At 40.7% G+C, this 24074-nt stretch overlaps 1 protein-coding gene across 7 annotated transcripts in view; it reads left to right on the forward strand.

The window, feature by feature from the left end:
• Window positions 1-24074, forward strand: part of SGMS1 (sphingomyelin synthase 1) — a 264767-nt gene that overhangs the window by 73390 nt on the left and 167303 nt on the right. For 6 of the 7 annotated variants that reach the window (XM_032491393.1, XM_032491391.1, XM_032491398.1 and 3 more), the window contains exon 3: window positions 14650-14740. The gene's annotated coding sequence lies outside the window, so the exon portion shown is untranslated. Of the gene's footprint in view, window positions 1-10368; window positions 10432-14649; window positions 14741-24074 lie in introns of all 7 variants that reach the window. The other variant, XM_032491396.1, reaches the window with a different exon arrangement.

Below are 24074 nucleotides of genomic sequence, written 5' to 3' on the forward strand. Positions count from 1 at the left end.
AGTGAAGCTGTCCCTCTTCTTGGATTGCGCTTCGCAGCTTCTCCCTTCCTGATGGTACAGTGGGGACAGGAGTTATGACCCAGACACTGGTCCTGAGCCGCTGCTGCCATTCCATTCAGGAAACACTCTGATGTAAAAAATATCCCACTGCCTGTTGTCTCACAGACACCTTGGTCTCACAGAAATAAACAGGGTAATATATGAGTTAGATAAACAACGAGGTCCTACTGTATAGCACTGGGAACCATATTCAATACCTTGTAATGGCCTATAATGAAAAAGAACATGAAAAAAATATATATCTGAACCACCATGCTGTACACTAGAAGTTAACAACATTGTAAACCGACCATACCTCAAAAAAAAAGGGTGATATGAAATAAATGAGGTGTTACGTCATGAGAGGGGTTGGCGACAGGGACTCCAGTCCTTTATCGCTGACACCATCCCGGGTGAGTGCTTTTAGCAGCAGGAGGGCTTGAGGTTTGGAGGGATGTGTTCTGAGCTCCCAGACCTTCTGGAGTTATATATTTTGCCTGTGGATCAGAAAGCTGCTGTGGAGAGAAAATTTTGAACTGAGGATCAGACAAGGTCAGTACAGAGTCCTGGGATGTTTGCTCACTCATATCAGTCATTCAGTTAGAGATACCAGAGAAGTGACAGGTGGTTAAAAGTTTAGGAACACAAGAAGATGAAAAGAGGGTGACGCCAGATCTTATTTTAAAGGACTAGGAGTTCAGCCAGCTATCTTGCTGAACTAATGATGTCCTATAAATGGGATTTGTGTATCTTGAAAACCAGATAATACTTAGACTAACAGTAAAGGCAACGATGAGAACAGACTGGGGAAATTCAGCCACAGGTATTTGAGAGAAATGCAAATTGAAGTGACTCAAAGGGTGGGTTCTCCCTACGAGGCTTCCGGTGACCAACTGAGAAACAATGTGTTCTTCCTTTGACTCAGTGAGCTTACTTCTAGGAGTGATTTCTGAGGAAATGAGTAGAGCTCTGTTCAGAGGTTTAGCTTGGAGGTTGCTTAGTGAGCATTGTTTGAAACGAATCTTAGAAGCAACACAGATGGCCCCATCCCCCCAGTACCTTATAATTCATCTGTGTAATGGAATATTCTGTAACCATGACAGTAATGTGGAAGAAAATATTCATCTGAGACAAAATGTATGAAAAATAGGCTATAATAGAATATATAAGGCTAATGTTTCAGTAAAGAATCTATGTAAACATAGAGGGAAAAAAAACCTAGGACGGCATTAATGAAAATGCTCACTTGGATTATCTTTTAAGTGGTTGAATTCCAAGTACCTGGAATTCTTTCATCAGGCTTTAGTACTTAAATTGTTTAATTTGAACATGTGTAGTTATTTCTGTAGTTAAACAGTTCAATACAGTAAATAAAAACATGATCAAATATATTAAAAGGAGCTTTGTCAACCTGTTGTCCAAATATTTCAATGTTTAATCATTTTAAAATCCAAACATTCCTGGTAGTTCTAAGGAACTATTAGTCCCTCACATTTTACTCTGAGTTAGTTGATCATTAGCACAGAAGAAATAAGAGTTCTAATTACTGGGAGTAAATGTGGGTGGGGGTCAATTAATGAGTGAGAAGCAAGGAGGCATATTAATAGAATTAAGAGGAATATAGATAAAGTAAGTATAATATGTGAATACTAGCTACATTTCCCTAGTTTGAAACTCTACCTAGGAAATTCCCTACTGAAACATCACACACTCATGCCTCTTAGAGTGGCTGGGGGATACCCACTCAGCCTAGGCTTGGTTCCCGTGCCTCCAAAGTGGCTGAATCAGAGATGTGAGAGCGTCTCCGGTGCTAGAACTGACTTTTAGAGGAATCAGGTTTCCAGCCAACAGCCTAGTTCACCGTAGGCTTCTTAATTCTCAAAGGTTAGGCCAGAGTTGTATCAGTGAATCAGCCCATTAAGAATTTAAGTCTTATTTCAAGGAAATACTTTGCAGTAGCATGTCTTAGAACATACTCTGTGGGACACTATTCTTATGGGAAGGCTCATGGGGAAAAACAAAGAAAGGGGATGGGACAGATAGATTTGTGAAAGGAGACTGGTCAGCATGTCTGCCAGCCCAGCCCCAGCTCGCATCTCACATTTAGTGTATGTATTAAGACTCCAGAAGTCTTGCCCTAAGGACATCTTTTGGGTTTGAGTTAACCTTGAGTTTACTAAATTTAGTTACCTATAGGGTTTTTTTTTTTTTCATATAAGGATTTAAAAAACTATTGAGGCAAAGATTGGATACTCTTTTTTTTTTTTTAATGAAAGTGTTGGGAGTTGAACCCAGGACCTTGTGCGTGTTAAGTACAGAGTCTACCACTGAGCTAACACCCACCCTCCACGCCCAGATGGATACTCTTATATGTGAATATAGGGTGGCCTTTGTTTAGCGGTACCTTGTTCTACATAGAGCTGAGAGCTTTGAGTGTACTCCATGGGGAAATATCCACGTGGAGTGTACTCACTATTCTGGGAACACTGTGAAGTGAGACCTGAGTTCACATAATAGTAAGAGGTGTCTCCCTCGGTTGGTGTTACACAGCGTATAAAGACTGGTATAATTTAGGATTTTGTTTTTCTTAAAATCTCAAACGACAAAGGTTGGCAAGAAAAGCATATTCATTATTGTCCTCTCTCTTGTAATTTCCCTCAAGTGAATATATGTTAATCTATGGAACCTTCCTCCCCCAAAAGTTTTATTCATGAAACAATGGGCCTGCAGTATTTCCAGCCCATTTTCCCTTGGAAAGAGCAGGGTCGGCGGGCTGCTAACTTACCCTGTGGATGAAGGGTCCCCTGCCCCGCACCTGGCAGCTCTCTGCTCTCCCACACTGGAGCGGGGAGTTTGGGAGGCAAGAAGGGCTTGTGAGCCAGGGATGGTTCCTGCTGCTTCCCTGTGGACCTGGAGATACTGCGTTATCAGTGTGCCTGGGCCTGCGGAAAAGTCAGGGAAGCTGGGGTCAAGCTGGGAGCTGATGCCTGCAGGACCAGTGCCGCCACCTCTGGCTGCTGTGATTCTGTTCCAGCTGAGACACAGAGGTGACTCTTTTTAAGTCTGGGGAGGTACCTGTGAGTTAAGACCTTTAATTTCTTTAACTCCACTGTGGGGCCCCAAACTTGGCAGGCTAGGAATGTAGGAAGATAATATAGAAAAAAGATATTTTCGGTCCGTAGACTCCTCAGTAGGAGAATGCTCATCTCGTACACATGTGGCCAGTCAGCGATACACTTGGCAAATCCAGGGAAGTGCGTGTAATGATTACTCTGGACAGCGTGTCTTTTTTTGATATGAGCAATAATGCAACTCAAACAAAACCAGATCCCTGGGAGGCTGACTGAGGTCCAGCCTCCTCTGAGGCTCATCATGGAACCTCAGGCTCCCTTCCTTCCCCACTGCAGCCCCCACCTTCATGCTTCAAAGCTCAGTCGAGTCCTCATGTGGCCCAGGTAAAAAGGAAGTGGGCCAAGAATGGGTTTTACCCAGGGGATTGAAAAGTTAACCATTTCTGGTGTACAACAAAGTGATTCAGTTATACATATACATACATATATATATGTATCTTTAGAAACTAACATTGTAAATCAACTACACTTCAATAAAAATTTTTTTAAAAGATGCCAAAAATATAAATTGAAATGAATAAATCTATCAAAAATATGTAAGCACTTTATGGAGAAAATTATAAAACTCTTTTGGAAAATATTAAAGATCTAAATTAAAAAAAGTTAAACATTTCTGAGTTCAGCAGGAGCAAAGAGTTTGTCCTGTTTCCATCAAATGAGACTCACTTGGGGATGGGATTAAAAGAAAAATATTCTTGAAAGGTAAACCTTTTAATTAAAAATTTTCCCCCCTCTAAGATCCCAGTAAAACAGAGTGGAACACATTATCCACAAGGCAATTTTAGATAAGAAGCTGAACGTTTAGATGCCTCTTCATTTATTTCTTTGATAATTCTACACTGGTTTGGTTCCAGTCACAAATGTGGGTGAATAAGATAAATGATACTGATCAGTAACCTTTGTATTTTCGATTCTTTCTTTCAATTTTCTGTCTGATGAGAATACACTTAAAGCATTGACTCATTTAATTCTATAGCTGGAACGAATCTGCAGATGCAGAACTCAAGGCCTCAGGAGGGAAAAAGATCTTTCGAGTTCATCCATCTAGTTATCCATGTAATCCAGGGCTTGGATGTTTTTGCTGAACATCAGAGTATAGGTAAAAGATCACAAGAACACTCATACAAATTCCCAAGAGGCTACCTCTTCGGTCACACTCATATTGGTAAAGGGATGGAAAGGAGCATTCCTGCCACGTGATCTTTTTACCAACAGATGGGACAAAACCTCTCCCTCCCCATGAGTGATGTTTCCACTGCGGTGCTTCAGACAGGCACCTCTTCTTAACAAATGTTTGACCTATTTCGTATGAGTAGCCAGGGCACAAATAAAAAAGACTAGACCCTTCTGAAAAATGATATTTGTTGTTTTTAATGGTGAAAATGACTCATTCCGCAATGTTTGCATGCCTACCATGAGCTGGAAACCGTTCTAGTTGCTGTGGTTTCAAAGGCAAATAAGAAAAACAAGAAAACATTTTGTCAACTTACTGGTATATTTTGCCTGTTCCTTTTCTGTGCATGCACCTAGTTTCAGTCACATTGCAGGGATTTGAGAAGACTTTTGTCGTGCGCTGGTGTGGTGGCTCTTGCTCCTGGTTCGGGATTAATCATGCTAACAGACCTGTAGAGCACCAACCTGGGGGCGTTTGTTTACCAAGCACTGCACCATTTCATTGCACACCCCTTACTAAATCCCTCAGGACAGCCAAAGTGCTGTTTATTGCCATATGCTTTTGAATGTCTTGTTAGTGAATAGGATCCACTTGGAATACAAGGATAAGGGAATTTACCATGACAAACTGAAACACAAATTACAGCACTTTCCTCAAATAAATAGAATAGCTTGTTGCTATCAAGAAAAGTAAAATTTGAGGAAGACTAAGATACAAACGGGTAGCCTGTGTATGTTCCTTTTAAAATATGAAATAAAGCCCCGAGCATTCTTTCGGGTGGCTCCTCCCCTTCTGGTCAATGGGTGATAATGGCATCTTCACTGGTAAGTGACACATCAATCTACAGGTGATGGCACTGACATGTAAACAGTGCCTGCTGCAGCCAAATGAGATGATGGGTATCTGAGCAGTGAAATAACTGTTGACATTTCTGAAAACCTTTTATTTCAGTTACTTCTGGGATTTTGTATAAAGTGCATCCAAATAATTTTTCCTGGAAGGTCTTGCTTTGAGGACCAACTTCTTTGTGACATCTTCCTGCCCAATAGGTCATCTTATTTAGTACTTTAAAACTTGATAGAAGGAAAGGATGTTTATTTCTGTATTGTCAGTGGCTCTCTGAGTACTTTCTCCGAGATACACTTTAATATTATATTCACAGTAAAAAAAATAAGAAAGCACATGCTTCTGCATATATGGTATAACCCGTTGTTAAAAAAAAGATGATTGTTTCTCTGTACCTAGGGGGAAAGGCCCTTTCCTAGTCTTCTTTTGATCAGAATTGTATGGCCTGCTCTGTTTCCCTTTTTTCTCTGGCTAATGGAAATTTGGAAATTTTACTGTTGAAATACACCAACAGTATTATCTCCTGGTTGGAAAATCAACTTTTTTTATTTCATGCCTTTATGTCTGTGACCTCCAAGTGCCTATGTGTATGTTGTTGAATGTTGCCTCAAATCTTTCTTGCAGATGGGTAGCATGTAAATAATTTAATAAAATGAACTGCTAATGATAGTGTGATGATTTTAGATAAACCATTTATTTAGCTTGTAGTTTTGAGATTTTTGGACAGAAAATTACATACAGCTTTAATTGGCTAAAAGAAGGCCAGGGATTTTGGAGGAAACATTAGGGCCAGAAAATTCTGATATAGCCCATTTAAGCACTCAAGTTATATTTGTATTTTAGCAGTCAGTATTACAGTGTGACTGACCATTAATTTAGAAACCTCTTATTTAACTAGTGTACATCAAAGCAATCTGCAGTTTTTCATGGGGGTGCGATGATGATTGAGGAGCATGGTGACTATCTAAAGCATTTAATATGTAGATGGACTGTGCTGCTTTTTTGCTTTAAAGAAATAATGAGAATTGGACAAGGAGATTGCAAAGGACACTGGGAAAAGAAAGATCCTTTTTCACGTGGGGGATTGAAGTGCACAGCAGGCTTAGTCCTGCCCTCCTCTGCGCCCTCCCCCACTTGACTCCCTTTGCCGGAAGCTCTAATTGTGTGCTATTGTAATTATTTGTTTACAGTCTGCATCTCTATTAAACCAGAGTTGGCCCAGCCTTGTTCTTCTTTGTGTCGGCTGTACCGAGCACAATGCTGGCAGTAAGGTTTTCACATATATGATTCATGTTTCTGAAACAGCAGATTAGGAGGCATATTTTAGGCCAGTAAGTATTTCAAAATATTGGCAAATATTTCGAATATTCAAAAGGGTCTGGGAGGCACTTTTTTGCCCCCAAAGTGTAATCTCTGTTCCAAAAACAAAAAAAATTCAGAAAACCTGGTTTCCTGTAATCTCACATTTCTTAAAATTATTTAGTTGCAAGGAGCCTTTTGGTTCTGAGGCCTGCTTGAATGGGAAGGGATACTTCCTCGAGCACCCTTCACACCTGTCTCTCCTGCATTTTTGTACTGAGCTGGTTGTCAACGTGACCTGTATTTATTAAAGGCCTACAGTATTCTCGTCCGTGTATTGTGCTGAGGATACAGTGGTAACCAAAATGTGGACTCTGCTGTCAAGGATGGAGTTTATATTCTGGAAGTATTAGAGGACGACTCAAGTCTTAGAATTTACACAGAGAACTTCCTTGCTGCCACCTTTTATTCTTGAGGGCAGGTTGACACAGAAAACCATAAGTAAGAAAGTTTGAGAGTCATTGATTTGAGTATTTGTGATAAGGATTCTCTGCTGGAGAGAAAACTAGAAAAGGGTATTTTGATTGACCTTTTCCTTCTTTATCTACTGTATCCCAAACACATACTTTGTGCTGTGCCATCGATGTAATTTCATTTCCACAGTGTCCCAGCTCTAAAACCCAGTTTGTTCTTGTGGAAATCTTACTGTTTTTGGATAGCCATACCAATTTATAAATCAATCCTCTCTGATAGTCTTCCCAAGGGACATTATGACTATACTAGATGATAGAATGAAATCTGTAGTAGTATGTCACATTGATGAGTGACATATCATGACCTTTCAGTGATTTGGGCTTCTTTAAAGCACAGAACACATCTTGGGGATGACAACAGGTTTGCACTGAATGTTGCTCGGTGAAATTCCGATTGGTGCCAAGGAAATGCTTTGTGGAATGATTGTGTCTGATCCCCAGATTGCACTCCTGTTTGCCTCACTCATGTGTCTTCTAGTTTTAAGCAACGGTTTCTGCTGCTTATTCTGGGTACATCACTTAACCCCCGAGAGGCTCAGAATCCTCATCTGTAAAATTGCCATCATTTGACGAACCTCTGAGTGCTTTCGAAAGTTGCATAACATCTATGAAGTGCCTGTTTCAGGACTAAGAACAGAATAGGCCCTCAGTACACAACAGCTGTTCTTATCTCTTAAAATGGGAGACTTCTTTATTCCCCAGCATTTAGAAGCTCAGATTTATACTATTTTTGAGTTACAATCATTCGTTCTTACTAACGGGAGTCTGCAGTGCATTTCAAATCCTGTAGATTGCATTCTTCTTAGTCTATAAGCTGGTATTGTCTACTTGTTGGTGTTTTTCCATATGGCTTAGGACTGAGTCTTGAAGCAAATTAGCAGTTCCTTAATTATTTTTATTATGATTTTACTTATATAGTCCTTAGAGCCAGATACTGGAACTAAGTTCTTTACATAAATTATCTCATTTAATCCTTAGAGTCAAGACACTGATGTACAGAGAAAGGTCAAGTAATTTGTTCAAAGCCACATTGGAGAACCTCTGATTGAAACCCAGGCGTGTCTGACTTCTCAGTCCAGGTTCTGAGAGCTTCTCTCTCCCTTTGGCATGTGTTAAATCATTGAGAAGATGGTCCTTCAGAGTGGCAGACACCAGTGTTTTGTGGATGGCTTTCAGTCTGGTTTGGTACTATGTGCATAAACACATCATTCTGTAGTTAAAGGACTCGTGCTCTGAGATAGGTGTTAAGATAGCACAACTTGCTCGTGAGCACTGCACTGTATGTTCCTGCTGGGCCTTTATTATTGTCTGTCCTCTCTCTGGTTCTTAGTGATCGAGTCTTGGAGGAGGCAGTATATTGAGCAATTAAGAGCCCATGACTCTGAAATTGGACAGCCCGACTTGAATCCCAGCTCTGTCAATTACAAGCTGTGTAAGGTAGAGCAAGTTACTTCTCATCTCTGTGCCTCCGTTTCTCATCCATAAATTAGGGATAATAAATAGTACTTAGTTTTAAAGGGTTGTTGTGAGGATTAAGAGTACACACACACACACACACACACACACACACGCAAATGGTGCTTAGGGTACTTAGAATGGTGCCTGGCACGTAGTGAGTATTCTGCAGTGTTTGTGGTTAGTAATGATGATGTTCTTTGGGCATACCTCTGGGCAGTGGCATTTTTGTCTTCCTGTTCTGCACGGAGCCTGCCCCGGTGCTCTACAACGGTGGGCGCTTGTAAAAGTCTCTAGAGGGGATGGCTGGGCATGGATGGGCTGAAGTTGAACGCACACCCAACTCTTTTTGTCCTGAAGTTGTATTTGCCTCATTGACATAAGCTCTCTCTCTTGACTTTAATAGAAACAGAGACTGAATAAAAGTTGACCCAGGCAAGGTTAAAATTCTTTGTCAATAGTAATAGCTGACATTTACTAAGTGCTTACTGTGTGGTAGGCATAGGCTAAATATTTTTATGATTAACTTACTGAGTCTTTCCAAGAGCCCTGTGAGGCAGGTATTAGCCCATTTTACAACTAGTAAGTTTCACGTGCATTCGTCTTATCCTGTGGTTAAGAGACTGGACTTTGAATCAGGGGAGACCATGTGAAAGCCCACAGCACCAGCAGAGCTGAGCTTCCGCCGACCTTTAGCTTCTAGTAAAGCACTCAATAAACAGTTGTGTTATCTGTTATTATTGCAACTTCCGTGAGGCAGAATCATGAACACCTACCCTACTTGAGTACAAATGTGAGAGCTCTGAACATTGGTGATTAGCACAGCAGTCATGTATGGGTATGCAGACTGCATATTCCTTTGTTAAAAATTCTTGCTTTGGGGAAAGTCTTCATCCTGAAGCTAAAATTTTCATACTTTAGGTTAAAACTATTTTGTCGGTGCTTCCTTGGGTAGAAAAGGAAAACTGCGGTCCATTGCTCTTCGCAGGGTGTGCATCTTCCTTGTTTTCTCTTCCCAAGGTTGAGCTTTCCCCGTGGATTTCATACTTTTCATCCCTGTGGGTTTCATCTACTTTTGATCCTCTTCCATTTTTTTCTCTAATTTTCCCCAGAAGTGTGGAGCCCAACACTGGTCACTGTGACCCTGGCCACTGTTTCCCGCGCCTGAGTTTGCCCGTCCTCCCTCCTTCACAGTCAGGGTCTGCGACGTGAAGAAGGGTAGCCTGGGTGAGGCGAGGGGCCGGCTGGAAACACTCATCCTCTCTGCTTCACTCTTCCCGAGACCGTCGCCGGGCCATTGGTGAGGCAGCTGGCTACGAGTCCTGTTCATGCCTCCTTTGTTAGGTCCCCAACTCCACAGTCTGGGGCCAGAAAGGGGCATATTGAGTCAGTGAGCTTCAGGGCCCACATGGACCACAGCAGGTCTCCTCCATATTAGACATGCACATTGCAGCACATCGATTCCTGTAGAGTGACTTTGCCTATTCCCGAATCCTCACTTAGTTTGTGTGGGAGCTAATATATTGCTCCTAATAGAGCATCAATCCCATTGGTTGCACAATCCACAAACTTCCTGAGGATGGAATTGATTTAATTATACAAATATTCCAGATTCTTCCCTTTGAGAAGTCCTTTTAATCTTTGACCCAATACACATTTTTTTGTTGTTCCGAGTAAGAACATTCTTCCGCATCTCCCCCACTACTTTTAAACACTTATTGCTTGAGCCATGTGTATATTCCTGGATTCTTAGAAATTGCCCTCTGTCTTGATGAAATATTTTGTTCTTTATTATCAGTATCACAGTTGATGTTAGTTGATGAATATCTTTATGGCATCCTCTTCTGAAGAATTCTGATGAGCTTTTCCCGTCTTATTCTTACCCTTTTAGTGTTGTCATAGGGTCATCATCTGTTGCCGTTCTGGGCCTTTCCCTGGAAGCACCAGCTATACGGTCAGTTTTTCAGTTGCATATGTTAAGTGCTGTTTATGGAAAGCCCGTAAGCTCTTTGACCCCACCACTCACTGGCTGTGTAACCCTGGGGAGGCTGCTGACTCTCTCCGCCCGCTTGCTCATCTGCAGGGCAGACTGAGAACAGCACCTCCTGTGCGGAGTTAGTGTGAGCACACAACGAGCTAGTGCATGTTGAATACCCCTAGTGCTTAGCACACTGTGTAAGTGCTCAGTGAGTGTTGTTATCATTGTAAAGGTGAGCACAGGTGTCGTGAGAGTACTAACATTGAATTATTAACCCAGCTTTGAATGGTGATCATGAAATACTGCCCAGAGGTTGTCAAGCCTCAGTGATTTAGTCAAGAGAAGAAAGGGAGGGAGGGGTGTTTCATGAAGGGGAAATGGCGCCACCGTTTTCACTAGGGATGGGGCGTAACGCCTTAGGAGGTGAGGTGGAAAGGTGAGCAGGGAGTAAGTCACAGAGGTCTTGTTCTGTGAGGTCCTGGGGCTCTGACTGTATTACTGGGAAATGGGGAACCACTGAAGAATTTGAACCACTTGATTAGAGAGCTGGACACATGCTGTCTTGAGGAAACACAGCTCAACAGGGTCCACATGGAGATGCTGAGACCTGAGAAGACTGATCTAAGTAAGTGCCCGGATGGTAAGGTGGGCAGAAGGACAGAGATACATCATCCTTACAGAGGATGCTCGCCTTTAAGTTCTAGGGGACCTGAAATAAAACTGAAGAAAGGTATAACTTCGATGCATTGATTCCTGTAGAGAAAATGAATTAGATGGGCTGCAATGTGCATATCTAATACGGAGAAAATCTGCTCAAGAAGTAGAAAGAAGGTGTCCCACATTTCTGCCTGGCTCACTGTGGGAAAGCTAAGTGTGCATGTGTGCGCGCCATGGGCGCAAGTCTGTCTGCTTGTACAGGGAAAGACCTAGTCTTCTGTGATGGCAAACTCTTCTTTTCTTACGTTTCCTCTGTGATGAAAAGACTGTGCTTGTTTGCCAATTTCCTTTAGATTAACTGTATCTGGGGTTGCAAGTTTTCTTTTTGACTACTTTTTCCGATTATTTTCTCACCAGTGGTTAGGAGTGGAAATGGAAGCGCATCAGAAACTGATTTACAGGAAAAGGAGCCTTCTCCCCACCCCTAAGTACATACACATAAACAAGAAAAATAAAGAATAGCACTTAACTTTTGTTGCTTTGGCTAGACTATGTAGTGTTTTATTATGCCATTTGGAGGAAGAGTTATGGAAATACAGGGAAATATATGTCAGAGTGATAGCCAGCTGGCTATCTGAAGTATCAGCTTTCTGGAAGGAATAGAGACATTTTTTTTCTGTCATTCTGTTTAGAACTGCCTGACTGCTAGAGAGCGTTTCTCTTGCCATAGTGCTGTAATAAAGGTAAACACATACATTTCTAAGAAATTTTTAGAAAGAGAGTTTCTTTGAAATGTTGAAATAAAGAGCATTTGTTATATGCTCCAAGTGTTTGATTCTTAACTCTTCCCAAGAGAGCAGCCCTGTGTTGCTCAAACATCACTTAACATTGAAGGCATAAAGAGAAATAGGAAGCTAGTGCTGGACTTGCCCTCCTCTGAGAAACTAGAAGACTGGACAGCACATGAGGCAGTTGGCTGTCAATCACTGGACAGCAGGTAGCCAGGATTTTGATCCTTGAGAGAAGAGGGTCACATGAGGCAAGACCTGCATTTGTCCTGGTTTTCTGCTGGAGCCCGTTCCCTGCTGTGGTACCAGGAGAGGGAGCCTCTCAGAGCGTGGTGGTCTCGCAAGTTCAGGGCTGCTGCTGAATGGGCTGGAATGTGTGTGGCTGGGACCCAAGAGGAAGGAACTACAGGAGGGGAACCCAGAAGCTGGGATGTGTGTACATGCAGGGTGAGACCCAGCAGAGAGCAGCTGCTCCCCGGCTGGGAAGAGAATGGCCATAGCAAGGGTCATGCAGGGCAGAGAGAAACGGAGAGTTCTGGCCTGGCCGGGGTGTGGAGAAACCTCACAGAGCACCTTCGCCATTCCTGAGACACCAGGAAGACCACACTTTAGGATTAAGGGCTATACACCAGGACTAAGGACATAACTGATATAGACCTAGTCTCTTGAAAACCAAGCCTGGCAGAATCGAGAGGATCTGCCAGTTGTGTAGCTGCCATTAGAACCAAACTGAACACCTTCCAGGTGTCTACCTGATAATAGAAAAGCATGCAAAGAAGCAGGAAAATGTGACTCACTTAAAATGGAAAGTAATCAGTAGAAATAGGCAATGCCTTTAAAACCACGTTATACTAAATCTCTGTCTCTAACACCATCCACCACTGAAAGGAACTAGAGCTTTTGGAGAAATACCTGCATCTTGGGCAGAGACAGAGTAATACAAGATGAACCCAGAACTTTTTTTTAAGGTCTAAAAGTAAGAAAATAAAATTAAAAAAAAAAATGATGAGGTCATGCCACAACAAAGGTAAAGGAGCCAGCTTAAACGGTTGCCCACTGGCTAAATCTGAGACAGTCTGAGCACCAAAATAATTAGGTACAGTGATAAGTGATAAACTGTTGAAAAAGTAGGACATCACATATCCTTACTGATCATAAATTGATAAGTAGATGAACAGATAGTGTAAACTGCTGAGTCACAAATGGTAACGTGGAGAGAATGCTGGAGTTGGAACAGTTCACACGTTGCAGCCATCATAGCAAAGTTCAGATCAGGCAAGGATCACCAAAGGATGCTCATCTACGGGGACAAGACTTTTGATGAGGGACGAGATATTTGCATGGCCTTACAGTGTCTCCCCACAGATTACTTATTCATTGCAAAGGAAAAAAAAATTTTCTTTGGAGGAATTGGACTGGGGTGATCAAAATTTATATCGCCGTGGGAGAGACACACAGACTTCCTATGCCTTCAGCTCTGACGCCAGGAGAAAACGTCACCTCTGTAGTTTTCTGGCTGATACTGTGTAACCTTAATTGAATCATGAGGAAATGTCAGTCAAGTCAAAATGGAATTGTTTTATTAATTTAAAAAAAGGGGGGGGGCTATATTCTTCTAAAGTGTCAGTGTCATAAAAGGAGAGCTATGTGTTTCAGATTAATGGCAGCTAAATGCAATACCTTACCCTGGACTAGATCCTAAACTGGAGGAAAATGAAATGCTGTAAAGCACATTATTGGGTTAATTGAATATGGTAGTCAATTAAAGTATTGTATCAGTATTAAATTTATTAAGATCGATAACATTATTGTTATGTAAGAACATCCCTATTCTTAAGAAATAAATTCTGAAGTATTTAGAGCCATGATGTATGGAACTTATCTCCACATGGCTCTGAAAGAAAAAAACCAAAAAACAAAAAACGGTGAGTGAATGTGTGTCTGGAGAGAGAGAGTGAATGATTAGGTATACAGTGGGTTAAATGTTAATAGTAGGTGAATATGTGTAAAAAGTACATGGCATTCTTTGTACTATTATTATTCTGCAACTTTTCTGTAAACTTTAAATTATTTCTAAAAAAGAGAGAGAGAGACAAAGAAAGGTACAGTAATTATGACTTAAAGAGAAAAGGAGGGTGTGTGAAGAAAGATGCATGTGTTTCTTAACTGTCTTGGTGTGGATTTTCTACCCTTTGGTTTGTCTCTGGTAAATAAACATTTAATCCTATGGCAGTAGCTGTGTCACTCAGCCAGCAAAGCCACTTCTGTATCTGTTGGCTAAGAAAGTATATCTAGTGAAGGGGACATAATAATACTGCTTTTCAAATTGAAACCATCATATCATTTGGTGCCATGGAAGAGTTTGGAATGAGGAGTCATGGAGGTGGTTCTAATTCCTCCTCTGATCTTTGCTGGCTGAACAGTCATTGGAAAGTTCCCCAACCTATGGGAAAGTGGGCTGCTGCATTTTAAAATAATACTTGCCTAGTCTCAATATCTTACAGCTCAAATTAGAAAATGCATGTGAAAGCTCTTTGTAAATAATATGATTTATTCTATAAACATTAAATTACTGTTAATAGTTTTGGTTAAAGATGAAAATTGGTGTAGACCAAAGTAGAGATTTTCCTTAATTTGAGTGCCCCCTCTTAAATGTCAAAATTGATTATACAAGAGTGTTTCTTTTCTGTTGGATCCTTTGGTTTCTTCTGGTTGCCTCCCTTCTAATTTCCTGCCTTTATTATTCCAGGCAAAGCTTCAGTGGCTGAAGGAGTTGTGGATTTTCTGAATTTCAGGAACAGTAAAGCAGGCGACAGAAGAGAGTGTATAAAAGACAACACGTAAGTCAAGCTCAGTGTTTATCCATTCTCACACATCTCGTGAATCTGAGGTTCCTAAGAATCGCTCCTGCTTTGTTCTGAGATCGTGTGTGAGGCTCTGATGGATGGAAGGATCTTTCAGATCATCAGCATGCCCCAGGTCAAAATCAGCCAAGGAAAGGCCAGTATGGCTTGGGGAAGGAAGGAGAGGGGTTGAAGAGGCTGGCTTCCTCGTCAGAGGAGGAAGGCAGCTTAGGCCAGCATGGTGGAAATGCGCAAAATGAGGGGCACAGGAAACAGTGTCTGCCTGAGTCACCAGAAATGACAAAAACGGGCGCTGCCAGGTCCAAAGTCACATAAACCAGGGAGGAGGGCTCCAGGGAGGTCTGGGAGAGTCATTCCCTGTCCTCTGGAATTGTTTTTGATTGAGGCTCTTTATCAGGGAAGATTACAGTTACCAGATCTGTCCCCTTCTCTGGAGTTGAATTGTCTAGGCCAGTGCTTCTCAGAGAATCAGTCTCAGATGAGATTAAGAGCTTACCCTAGAACAAACATAAGCCAGGAAGCTGCTTCTGCCATTGAGACAGTTCACAGCTGAACTAAACAGTGTTCTTGATGTGGTAGTTGATTTCCATTCTGGCAGATAATTACCATGTCCACGTATGTATCCAAATAATATATTGCCTAGTTTTCTTTGTTTTTAAGCTTAATAAGAATGATATATTGAGTGTAATAGTCAGCAACTTGCATTTTTTCATTTAGTTGCGTTGTTAAGAGTCACTTGTTGCATGTTATGGTAGTAAATTAATTTTTATTGCTAAACAAAATTCTATTCTGAAAATCTATCATAGTTTATATTTTGTTCCACTTCCTTCCAATATTTGGTATTTAATTGCCATTCTAGTGGGTATAAAATAGTATATCATAGTGGTCTCAATTTGCATTTTCCCAATTAATAGTAAGATGGAGCATCTTCATCTTTTTGTGTGTGTGCGTGTGTCCCTTGGAGAACAGAGTTTGTGACTTTAATGTAGAGAAAATTTTCAGTCTTTTCTTCTACAACTTAGTACAGTTTTGTTTATTTCTGATTTTTTGGTTTTAGTTTTGAAATATAGTTTAATATCTCTTTTAACTGTGTTGCAGTTTCATTCTTTTTGATTGAAGTTTTTATTGATTTTTATTCTCATTTTTTTCTCTGATGTTTCAGAAATTATGCATTTTATTTCTATTCTTCTAATGATTATCCTGAAAGTATATTGTGCACACTTAATAATTTTAAAATCAGTCAGTAGTTAAGGTATTCTAATCCCCTTCCAGAATAATACAAAACTCATAGGACACCAAAGAAGACTGTCTCCTTCTGTACTTAAGTGTTCTTTTCAATCAGTTCTGTTTCCTCACACAAATTAGACAATTGTTATTGTTTAGTGATAGTATTTGGTCAGCTTTTCTGTATGTTTGCCATATCTTGCCTCTGTTTTCTTCTTCCATCCTGAACCTTTCCTCTGATGAGATTTCCCTTTTTTGGAATATTCTTTCCTTAGAATCTTTTGGTGGTAACAGCTCTCAATTTTGGTTTTTGTGAAAATGTCTTTATTTCACTCTTGTAGTTGTTAGTTGATAGTAATTTTTCCTCCCAGCATTGTGAACGTATGTATTGTTCTATTGTCTTACGGCTTTCCTTTTTGCTCTTAGGAAATTTATTGTTAGTCTTTTGTTTGCCATTTTTAGTAGGTGATCTGGCTTATTTTGAGATTGTTCATTTTTCATTGGGGTTCTGCAGTTTCACTGCAGTGTCTTTTGTGCAGCTTTCTTTTTTTTTTTTTTTACCCTGTTAATATTTGTTGTGTTTCATGTATTTGTGGCTTCATATTGTTCATCAGCTCTGAAAGTTTCTCAGCTATTAATGCTTTGAATATTGTCTCCTTCGTTTTCTTTATTGTATCCTTCTGATTTTGATTAAATAGATGTTAGAACTTCTCTTTTTTCTTCATGTCTTTTAATTTGTATTTGTTATTTTCTTCCTTGTCTTTCTCTGCTGCATGGATTCTTAAGGTTTAGCTTCCAGTTCAGTAAATCTCTCTTCAGCTGTATTGAATCTTTTATTTAACCCATCCATTGAGTTTTTAATTTCAATGATTATATCCCTTCATTTCTGAAAGTTCTTTTTCTATTCGAAATATATGTTAATTTTTTTTTGGTGATCTCTTTTTGCTTGCACATTTTCTTTTTCCTCCATCTTTCATATCTTTAAACATCACCAAACACAGCTAGTTCATATTCTGTGTTTGATAATGCCAGTATCTGAAACATTTGCTGGTCTAAATCTATGTCTGTGTCTTGTTTCCTAGTGTGCATGGTGAGTTCTAATTGTGTGCTAATATTTGATAATTATATCTTGGAATCTGGAGGTCTTCTTGAAATTTGTGTTTGTTTGTCCCAGGAGCGAGGAGGATGCTACAGATCCAGGACCACTTTTGTTTCCTTTGGAAATCCTAGTTTCAGGTTGGGCTTTTCCCACCTGGCTGAAAGCTCAAGGTCTAGATGCCCCTTTTCATTGCTGATATTTGTAGTTTCCTCCAGGGCAGCTGCTACTGTCTTCTCTGCTCAGGTTTCAGTGACCTGTTCCTGCCATGCCCCCCCGGGATTTGTTTCTCTACCTGGAGTTAACCAACGCATTAAAAAGTATTGTTAACAATAATTTATCTAGAATCTAATTATAGTATAGAGGAAGGGCTCTGCAAATATCTAGTCCACTGTAATTCCCAAATTAGTAGTGCCCAAATGATATTTTATTTTTTTATTAAAAAAAGCTTTTTTTAGTGGAGGTACTTGAACCCAGGACCTTGTACATGCTAAGTATACACTCTACCACTGAACTATACCCACCTCTACCTCAAGCGATATTTTAAAATCAACTTTCTGTATGTGCCCTTTATCAATTTTTTTAAATCCTTTAAACTTTATATGATTTAGAATGACATTCTCCACGGACATCCATGTTGCTGCAAATGGCATTATGTTGTCGTTTTTATGGCTGAATAGTATTCCATTGTATAAATATACTACATCTTTATCTAGTCATCTGTCAATGGACATTTAGGCTGTTTCCATGTCTTGGCTATTGTAAATAGTGCTGCTATGAATATTGGGGTGCAGGTGTCTTTCTGAAGTAGGCTTCCTTCTGAATATATGCCCAGGAGTGGGATTCCTGGGTCGTATGGTAAATCTATTCCTAGTCTTTTGAGAAATCTCCATACTGTTTTCCACAGTGGCTGCACCAAACTGAATTCCCATCAACAGTGTAGGAGGGTTCCCTTTTCTCCACAGCCTCTCCAGCATTTATCATTTGTGGCCTTTTGAATGATGGCCATTCTGGCTAGTGTGAGTTGATACCTCATTGTAGTTTTGATTTGCATTTCTCTGATAATTAGTGATACTGAGCATTTTTTCATGTGCCTATTGATCATTTGTATGTCTTTCTTGGAGAATTGCTTGTTTAGGTCTTCTGCCCATTTTTGGACTGAGTTGTTTGTTTTTTCCTTATTAAGTCGTATGAGCTGCTTACATATTCTGGAGATCAAGCCTTTGTCAGTTTCATCTTTGGCAAAAATTTTCTCCCATTCCGTAGGTTGTCTTTTTGTTTTATTTATGGTTTCCTTTGCTGTGTAGAAGCTTGTAATTTTCATTAGGTCCCATTTGTTTATTCTTGCTTTTATTTCTATTGCTTGGGTAGACTGCCCTAGAACATTTTCAGACGTATGTGAGATAATGTTTTGCCTATGTTTTCTTCTAGGAGGTTTATGGTATCTTGTCTTATGTTTAAGTCTTTGATCCATTTTGAGTTTATTTTTGTGTATGGTGTACGGGAGTTGAACAGAGGACCTTGTGCATGCTAAGCATGCACTCTCCCACTGAGCTAACCCTCCCCCCAGATCCACTGAATATTTACTTCCTTGGAAGCTGGAATTACTACTTTTGGAATAACTCATAAGAACAGAGTCCTTATCAACTCCCATTTATTATATCTCACAGTCTATTTTCTGTTCAATTGTCATTTTTCTTTCTATCCAGATCCCTAGAGATGTGGATCTCTGCCTGGAGATGCCTTTCTTCCTCATGTAGAGTAAGAAAATAGATATTACTGTTGTGAATTAGAGGCATTATCTCTGTAAACTCCCTGGCCTTACATTCTACATCCCTTTAATGGGCAGAGAAAGCAGCTTGAAGTTTAACATTTAATATAAAATGTTAAGTTTCCATGTGCTTTGGCACATGAAAAAAACTTTTATTTCAAAATGGATGTCAACTGAGGATGCTGATTTAATAGTTTTCTATTCATTCTGTAGCAGAACCATCACCTGTAGCAACCATACCTTTTCAGAGGCCATGCAGATCTGACTAGAGTGGCTAAGGAGTTAGTGATTGAAGTGGTATGTAAGGCATGTTTCTAATCTGCAAAATCTTTATGCTTTGTAGGTTACAGGTAGGATTTTTGAAATACTAGTGTAATCGTAGAAAAGGCAGGCAGTAAAAACATTCCCGGGAATGCTGAGCTCTATGACTAGGGACTCTCTGAGGGACTGCCTCTTGTTGGACCCATACTTTCACGTGGAAAATATAAATACCGAATAATTCTGTGGCTTTTCCTCCCTTGGACAACATATTCTAATGAGTAGTTACTTCCTCTGTATCCTCATATTCCTGGGTTATCGTTGGCTTTCAGTTCAGGGACTGCTGCTGGTTTTGGTTTAGTTAGCTGAACACTACAGAAGCTTCGCTTAGAGAGCTGGGAAACAGACGAAGTGGAACTGGAGACGCTTCCCAGAAATGGCCAGGGCATCTCAAGGAGAACTTGCCCAGCCTTAGGGCCGGGAGCCATCATTCACAAGTGCACACTGCCCAGCTGTGGGGAAAGGAACCGGATTACCCCTGCACCCAGGTCTCTGGGCCTGAACTGGGCAGTTCATTTGGCAGAGCAGGAACAGGCCCTTTGAGCCTCCCAGGTCCCCTCTTTTACTGTAAATATGTATCCCTTTGAAGGTTGCAATTTGGATCATTAGCACGATTTTTACACAGTTCATCTGAGTGCAGTTTTTTTCCTGTTGCAAAGTTATGGTTCTGGTTGTATAAAAATGATGCAGAGAGACAGCCCAAGAACATGGTCTTTCAGATGTCCTTTTCAGTTAGGGTGTTAAAACTGGGGCTTGATGGTCATTGTCAAGATGAGTGGCCATAAATCTGAGTTTGGTCACCGGAGCAGTGCTTTGCTTCACGTGCTCCCTGGGTCTCGTGGGCTTTGGTCCTAATTGTACTCCTTTTGACCAAGAATGGGTTACTCACCTCTCTGTGCTTGGCACTGGAATCCTTGGCCATTTGTAGCATTTTTCTCCTTTCTCTCATGATGTAATGAATTTGTACATTTCTAAATAAGGTTTGGAAAATTGGATTTATTTTAAACACCTTCTTCTCCAACTTGTCCTCCCTTCTGCTCACCAAATTCACGTCTGAATTATGGTCATGCCCTTTATCTGGTGCCTGCAAAAATGCCCACAGAGTAATTTTCGTTCACCTTTGCCTCAGTCAGGGTGTTTGGGGTTGGCTGCACATCATGGAGGGAGCCATACTAGGTCCATTGATGGTCAGCAACCAGGCTTCAAGTTGGATGTCTACTCACAGTCTGCATGACTTTGGTTAATCACTTAGCTTTTCTGAGTTTTGATTTTCCTACCTAGTAACTACCTCAGTCTTTTCATGTGCTGGAGCAGTGATTCTCAAATGTTCTGGTTTAAGGACCCTTTATACTCTTAAAAATTATTGAGGACCCCAAAGAGCTTTGCTTATATGAGTTATATCTAGAATTTTGTGGCAGGCAGAGAAATAGCCCCCAGAGAGGTCCACACCTAATCCCCAGAACTGATGAATGTGTTACTTTATGTGGCAAAAGAGATTTGATTATGTTAAGGCTCTAGAGGCGGGGAGATTATCCTGGATTATCCAGGTGGGCTCAGTATAATCAAAAGAGTCCTTCTAAGAGGGAGGCAGGAGTGTCAGTCAGAGAAGGAATCATGGGGACAGAAGCAGAGGTTGAAGTGATGCTATTGCTGGAAGTGGGGACCATGAGCCGAGGAGGGCAGGTGGCCTGCAGAAGCCAGGAAAGGTGAGGGACAGGTTCTCCCCGAGGCCCGTGAGGAACTCAGCTGGGCCGACACCTGCATCCTAGCCCTGTGAACCTGCTTTTGGGCTTCCAACCTCCAGAACTCTAAGATAATTTGTGTCATTTTTAAGCTGCCACATTTGTAGTCATTTGTTTTAGCAGCCATAGGAAACTAATAAAATATTTTCCGTGTTAGAAATTAGAAGTCAGAAATTTTAAAAATACTGCTTCATTTTAAAATAATAAACTCTTACAGGTTAGCTCAAATTACTTTTTGGGGGGAAAATAACTATTTTCCACCTATTAGTGAGAAGACCACCACTGCTATACATTCTTAAACTCTTTTAATGTCCAGCTTAATGGAAAGTACCTGGCCTCTCAGATCAGCTTCTGCATTCAGTCTGTTGTGGCATCATGTGTCATGTAGCCTCTGAAAAACTCCCCTGAATACTCATGAGAGAATGAGCATTAAAAAGACGAATACCATCTTAGTATTATTATAAAATAGTTTTGGCCTCATGAACTACCTTAAAGGGTGTTGGGAGTCCCAACACTTTGAGAGTTTCTGGGCTGGAACAAAGCCACACAGCCACACCTAGTTGCAAAAGAATCTAGAGTTTAGGGTGCTTACTTTGGGTCTATTTAAAAAAATGTGGGGGTTCTATTATTAAGGAAGAAAGGGAGAATGGATACTAAGAGACATTTAGCAATCTCAGATTCTCTTTATATCAAAGTTTGATAGGTAGGTAGACAGTCACCAAAATATTGGTTTCCCTTCTCCTCGTCCTTATGTTAGCTAGGAAAGATGGGTGTTTGGTTTAGACTGCATCATTTAGAAATACCTGTGATGAAACACAGTGCATGTAGGCAGAGTCATAACTGCAGTGAATTGCAGTTTTTTGCATTTAAAAATTAATTATATAAAGTATCTTTTGTTTGGTGTTCACAGGCAGCTTTTTGATGTTTTGTTTGGGTCTTTTGAACTTAACAATACGCTTCCTTCCCTTGGCTAGGAGGACAGTTGGAATTAAAATGAGATTTCAGCCCAGCTTTGATGCATAGTGGTTCTTTATGGGGTTTGAAACTACAAGGGGAGTGACATTTCCTCTTGGTCATTTTGTAAACAGTTCCTCCTCCCTAGCAGCATCCTGTTGCTGAAGAATAACCCAGTTCTAGTTTCTCATGTGAAAGCGCAGTTAGGAATATTTGTGCTGAGTAGCTTATAATTTTAAAAATTTTATATAAATACAGTAAAACAGTTTGAGTTGAAATGGCATAATTTTGAGCCTAATATAAAGCTTGATACTGATTTCATTAATTGATAATATATGTTTAATGTACTTTTAGAGCTATTCTTGTCTTTAAATCAATTATTGTAGTATCTTTCGGGTGAGTGAAGACTTGGGAGATACTTTCATATTCCATACATGGTCTTGAAGTATTATTTCAACCTCTGGGATGAGAGAAGCCTTTGTGTCTTTCACACCTTAGATTGTCCATTTCCTGACTGAAATGATTGGGGAGGGGAGTTTTGGCTTGGGATGAGGGTGTGGAGAGGAAGCAGAGAATTTAGAGGCTCAAATTTAGAGGCTCAAGCACTTGGGGAAAAGGTGTACCTGGTTGGGAGCCACACTGGGGTGGGTACTGTGGGAAAAAAAATATTGCCTGCCATTTTAGTAAGCAAAGGATATCGTGGCCATAAAGCCATCAGCCACTGCAGCTGTGCTGTCAGTGCACCCTGAGGGGATTCAGGATGGAGAAAAACAGGACACTGGCCCTAGAGAGTTAAGATGCATATGCAAAGGAGTGATTTCAATAAGCCCAGACTCTTCTATCTTCCCATAAGTTGAAAAGCACTGAAGTCATTAACTTGAGATGTCTTTTGTGATTAGCAAGTAATCTTTTGATGTTCAACTGCATGGTTTTTTGTTTGTTTGTTTGTTTTGTTTTAAGCAAAAACTCCCATATATTCTGGCTTCCCCCTTACCTCTTTGGAGCAGTTCCTCAGAGCCATCTGAGAGGCTGTCTCCCAGGCTATAGTTCTCAGTAAGGTCGCTGAATAAAATATAATTCTTAACTTTTAGGTTGTGCATTATTTTTTTAGTCAGTAGTTCTCTGGGGGCTAGATGGTCATGCCAGTGTCTGGTGACCTTTCTGAACTGGAGCTGAGAAGGACAGTTTTACTTGCTTTTCTCTTTTTCCCCGAGGCCCATGAGGACCACCTTGTGTTGCCTGTTTCTCTTGTACCTTGTGGTGTACTGTGTTGCCAGGAACTGGGGTCCTTCTCAGTTGAAACCTTGGTTAAAGGTTAAAGGTGGAAGCAGTTTGTTCTAACTTGAACTTGTGGACCAGAGACCTGTTGCTACCAAGTACCTTGCATCTGAGGGGCTCGATGTTTTTAGCAACCAGCATTGTCATAGTAGCATTTATTACCCATATATGAACATAATGGAAAAATTGTAAGTGAAACTGATGGAAGGGTATCCCTATTCATTTTTGGATGTATTACCAATCATCACCTGGCTGGCTGTCCCTGTGACTTGTTCGGTGTTCCTGTAGGGGAGAAGTGTGGCTGGCTGTGGTGCCCTCCCCTCTTCATTTTGAGGGGTTTACTCTCATGTCCACATATCACCCTGGTCTGCCATGCAAGGTCCTGGTTAAGAGACAGTTTTGGTTAAAAGCCATGTGGTTGCAGTAGCTAGCGGTTTTGGAAACATGGGCTGGAAGATTTTTCTGATACTTTAACAATTGTTTTTTATTTGTAAAATAACCAAACAGTTGTTTTAAGATTGCAAAACAATTAGTGTTTTGATTTGGCAGTTCCTACACTTACTAATCACTGAAAGTAGACAATTTCTGCATGTAAGAGGCTCAGTGAGCAGGGGGCCAGGGGCCATGTCTTATTTTCCCACCGGCTCTTTCGCAGGCCTGAGGGGCTTCCCTCATGGCTGACTTGGGAGGCACTTCAGGTTTGTACCCGGGTGTCACAGGCCTTCAGACACAGGTCATTGCTCGGGCACTGAAGGCAGGGTGTTTTGGAAGCTACATGTGACAGTTTAAGGAAAAGTTAGAGTCTCTCCAGAAAGAGGCAGTTGCATGCACAACGAACTCGCTGTGTTTCACAATTTTCTTTTCCCCTCTCACTCTCATTTCTCCCTGATTTCCCAGCTTACTCTTGCTGCAGCTGTTAAAAAGGCT

This window comes from Camelus ferus, chromosome 11 (genome assembly GCF_009834535.1).
Source record: "Camelus ferus isolate YT-003-E chromosome 11, BCGSAC_Cfer_1.0, whole genome shotgun sequence".
Taxonomy (NCBI): Eukaryota; Metazoa; Chordata; class Mammalia; order Artiodactyla; family Camelidae; genus Camelus; species Camelus ferus.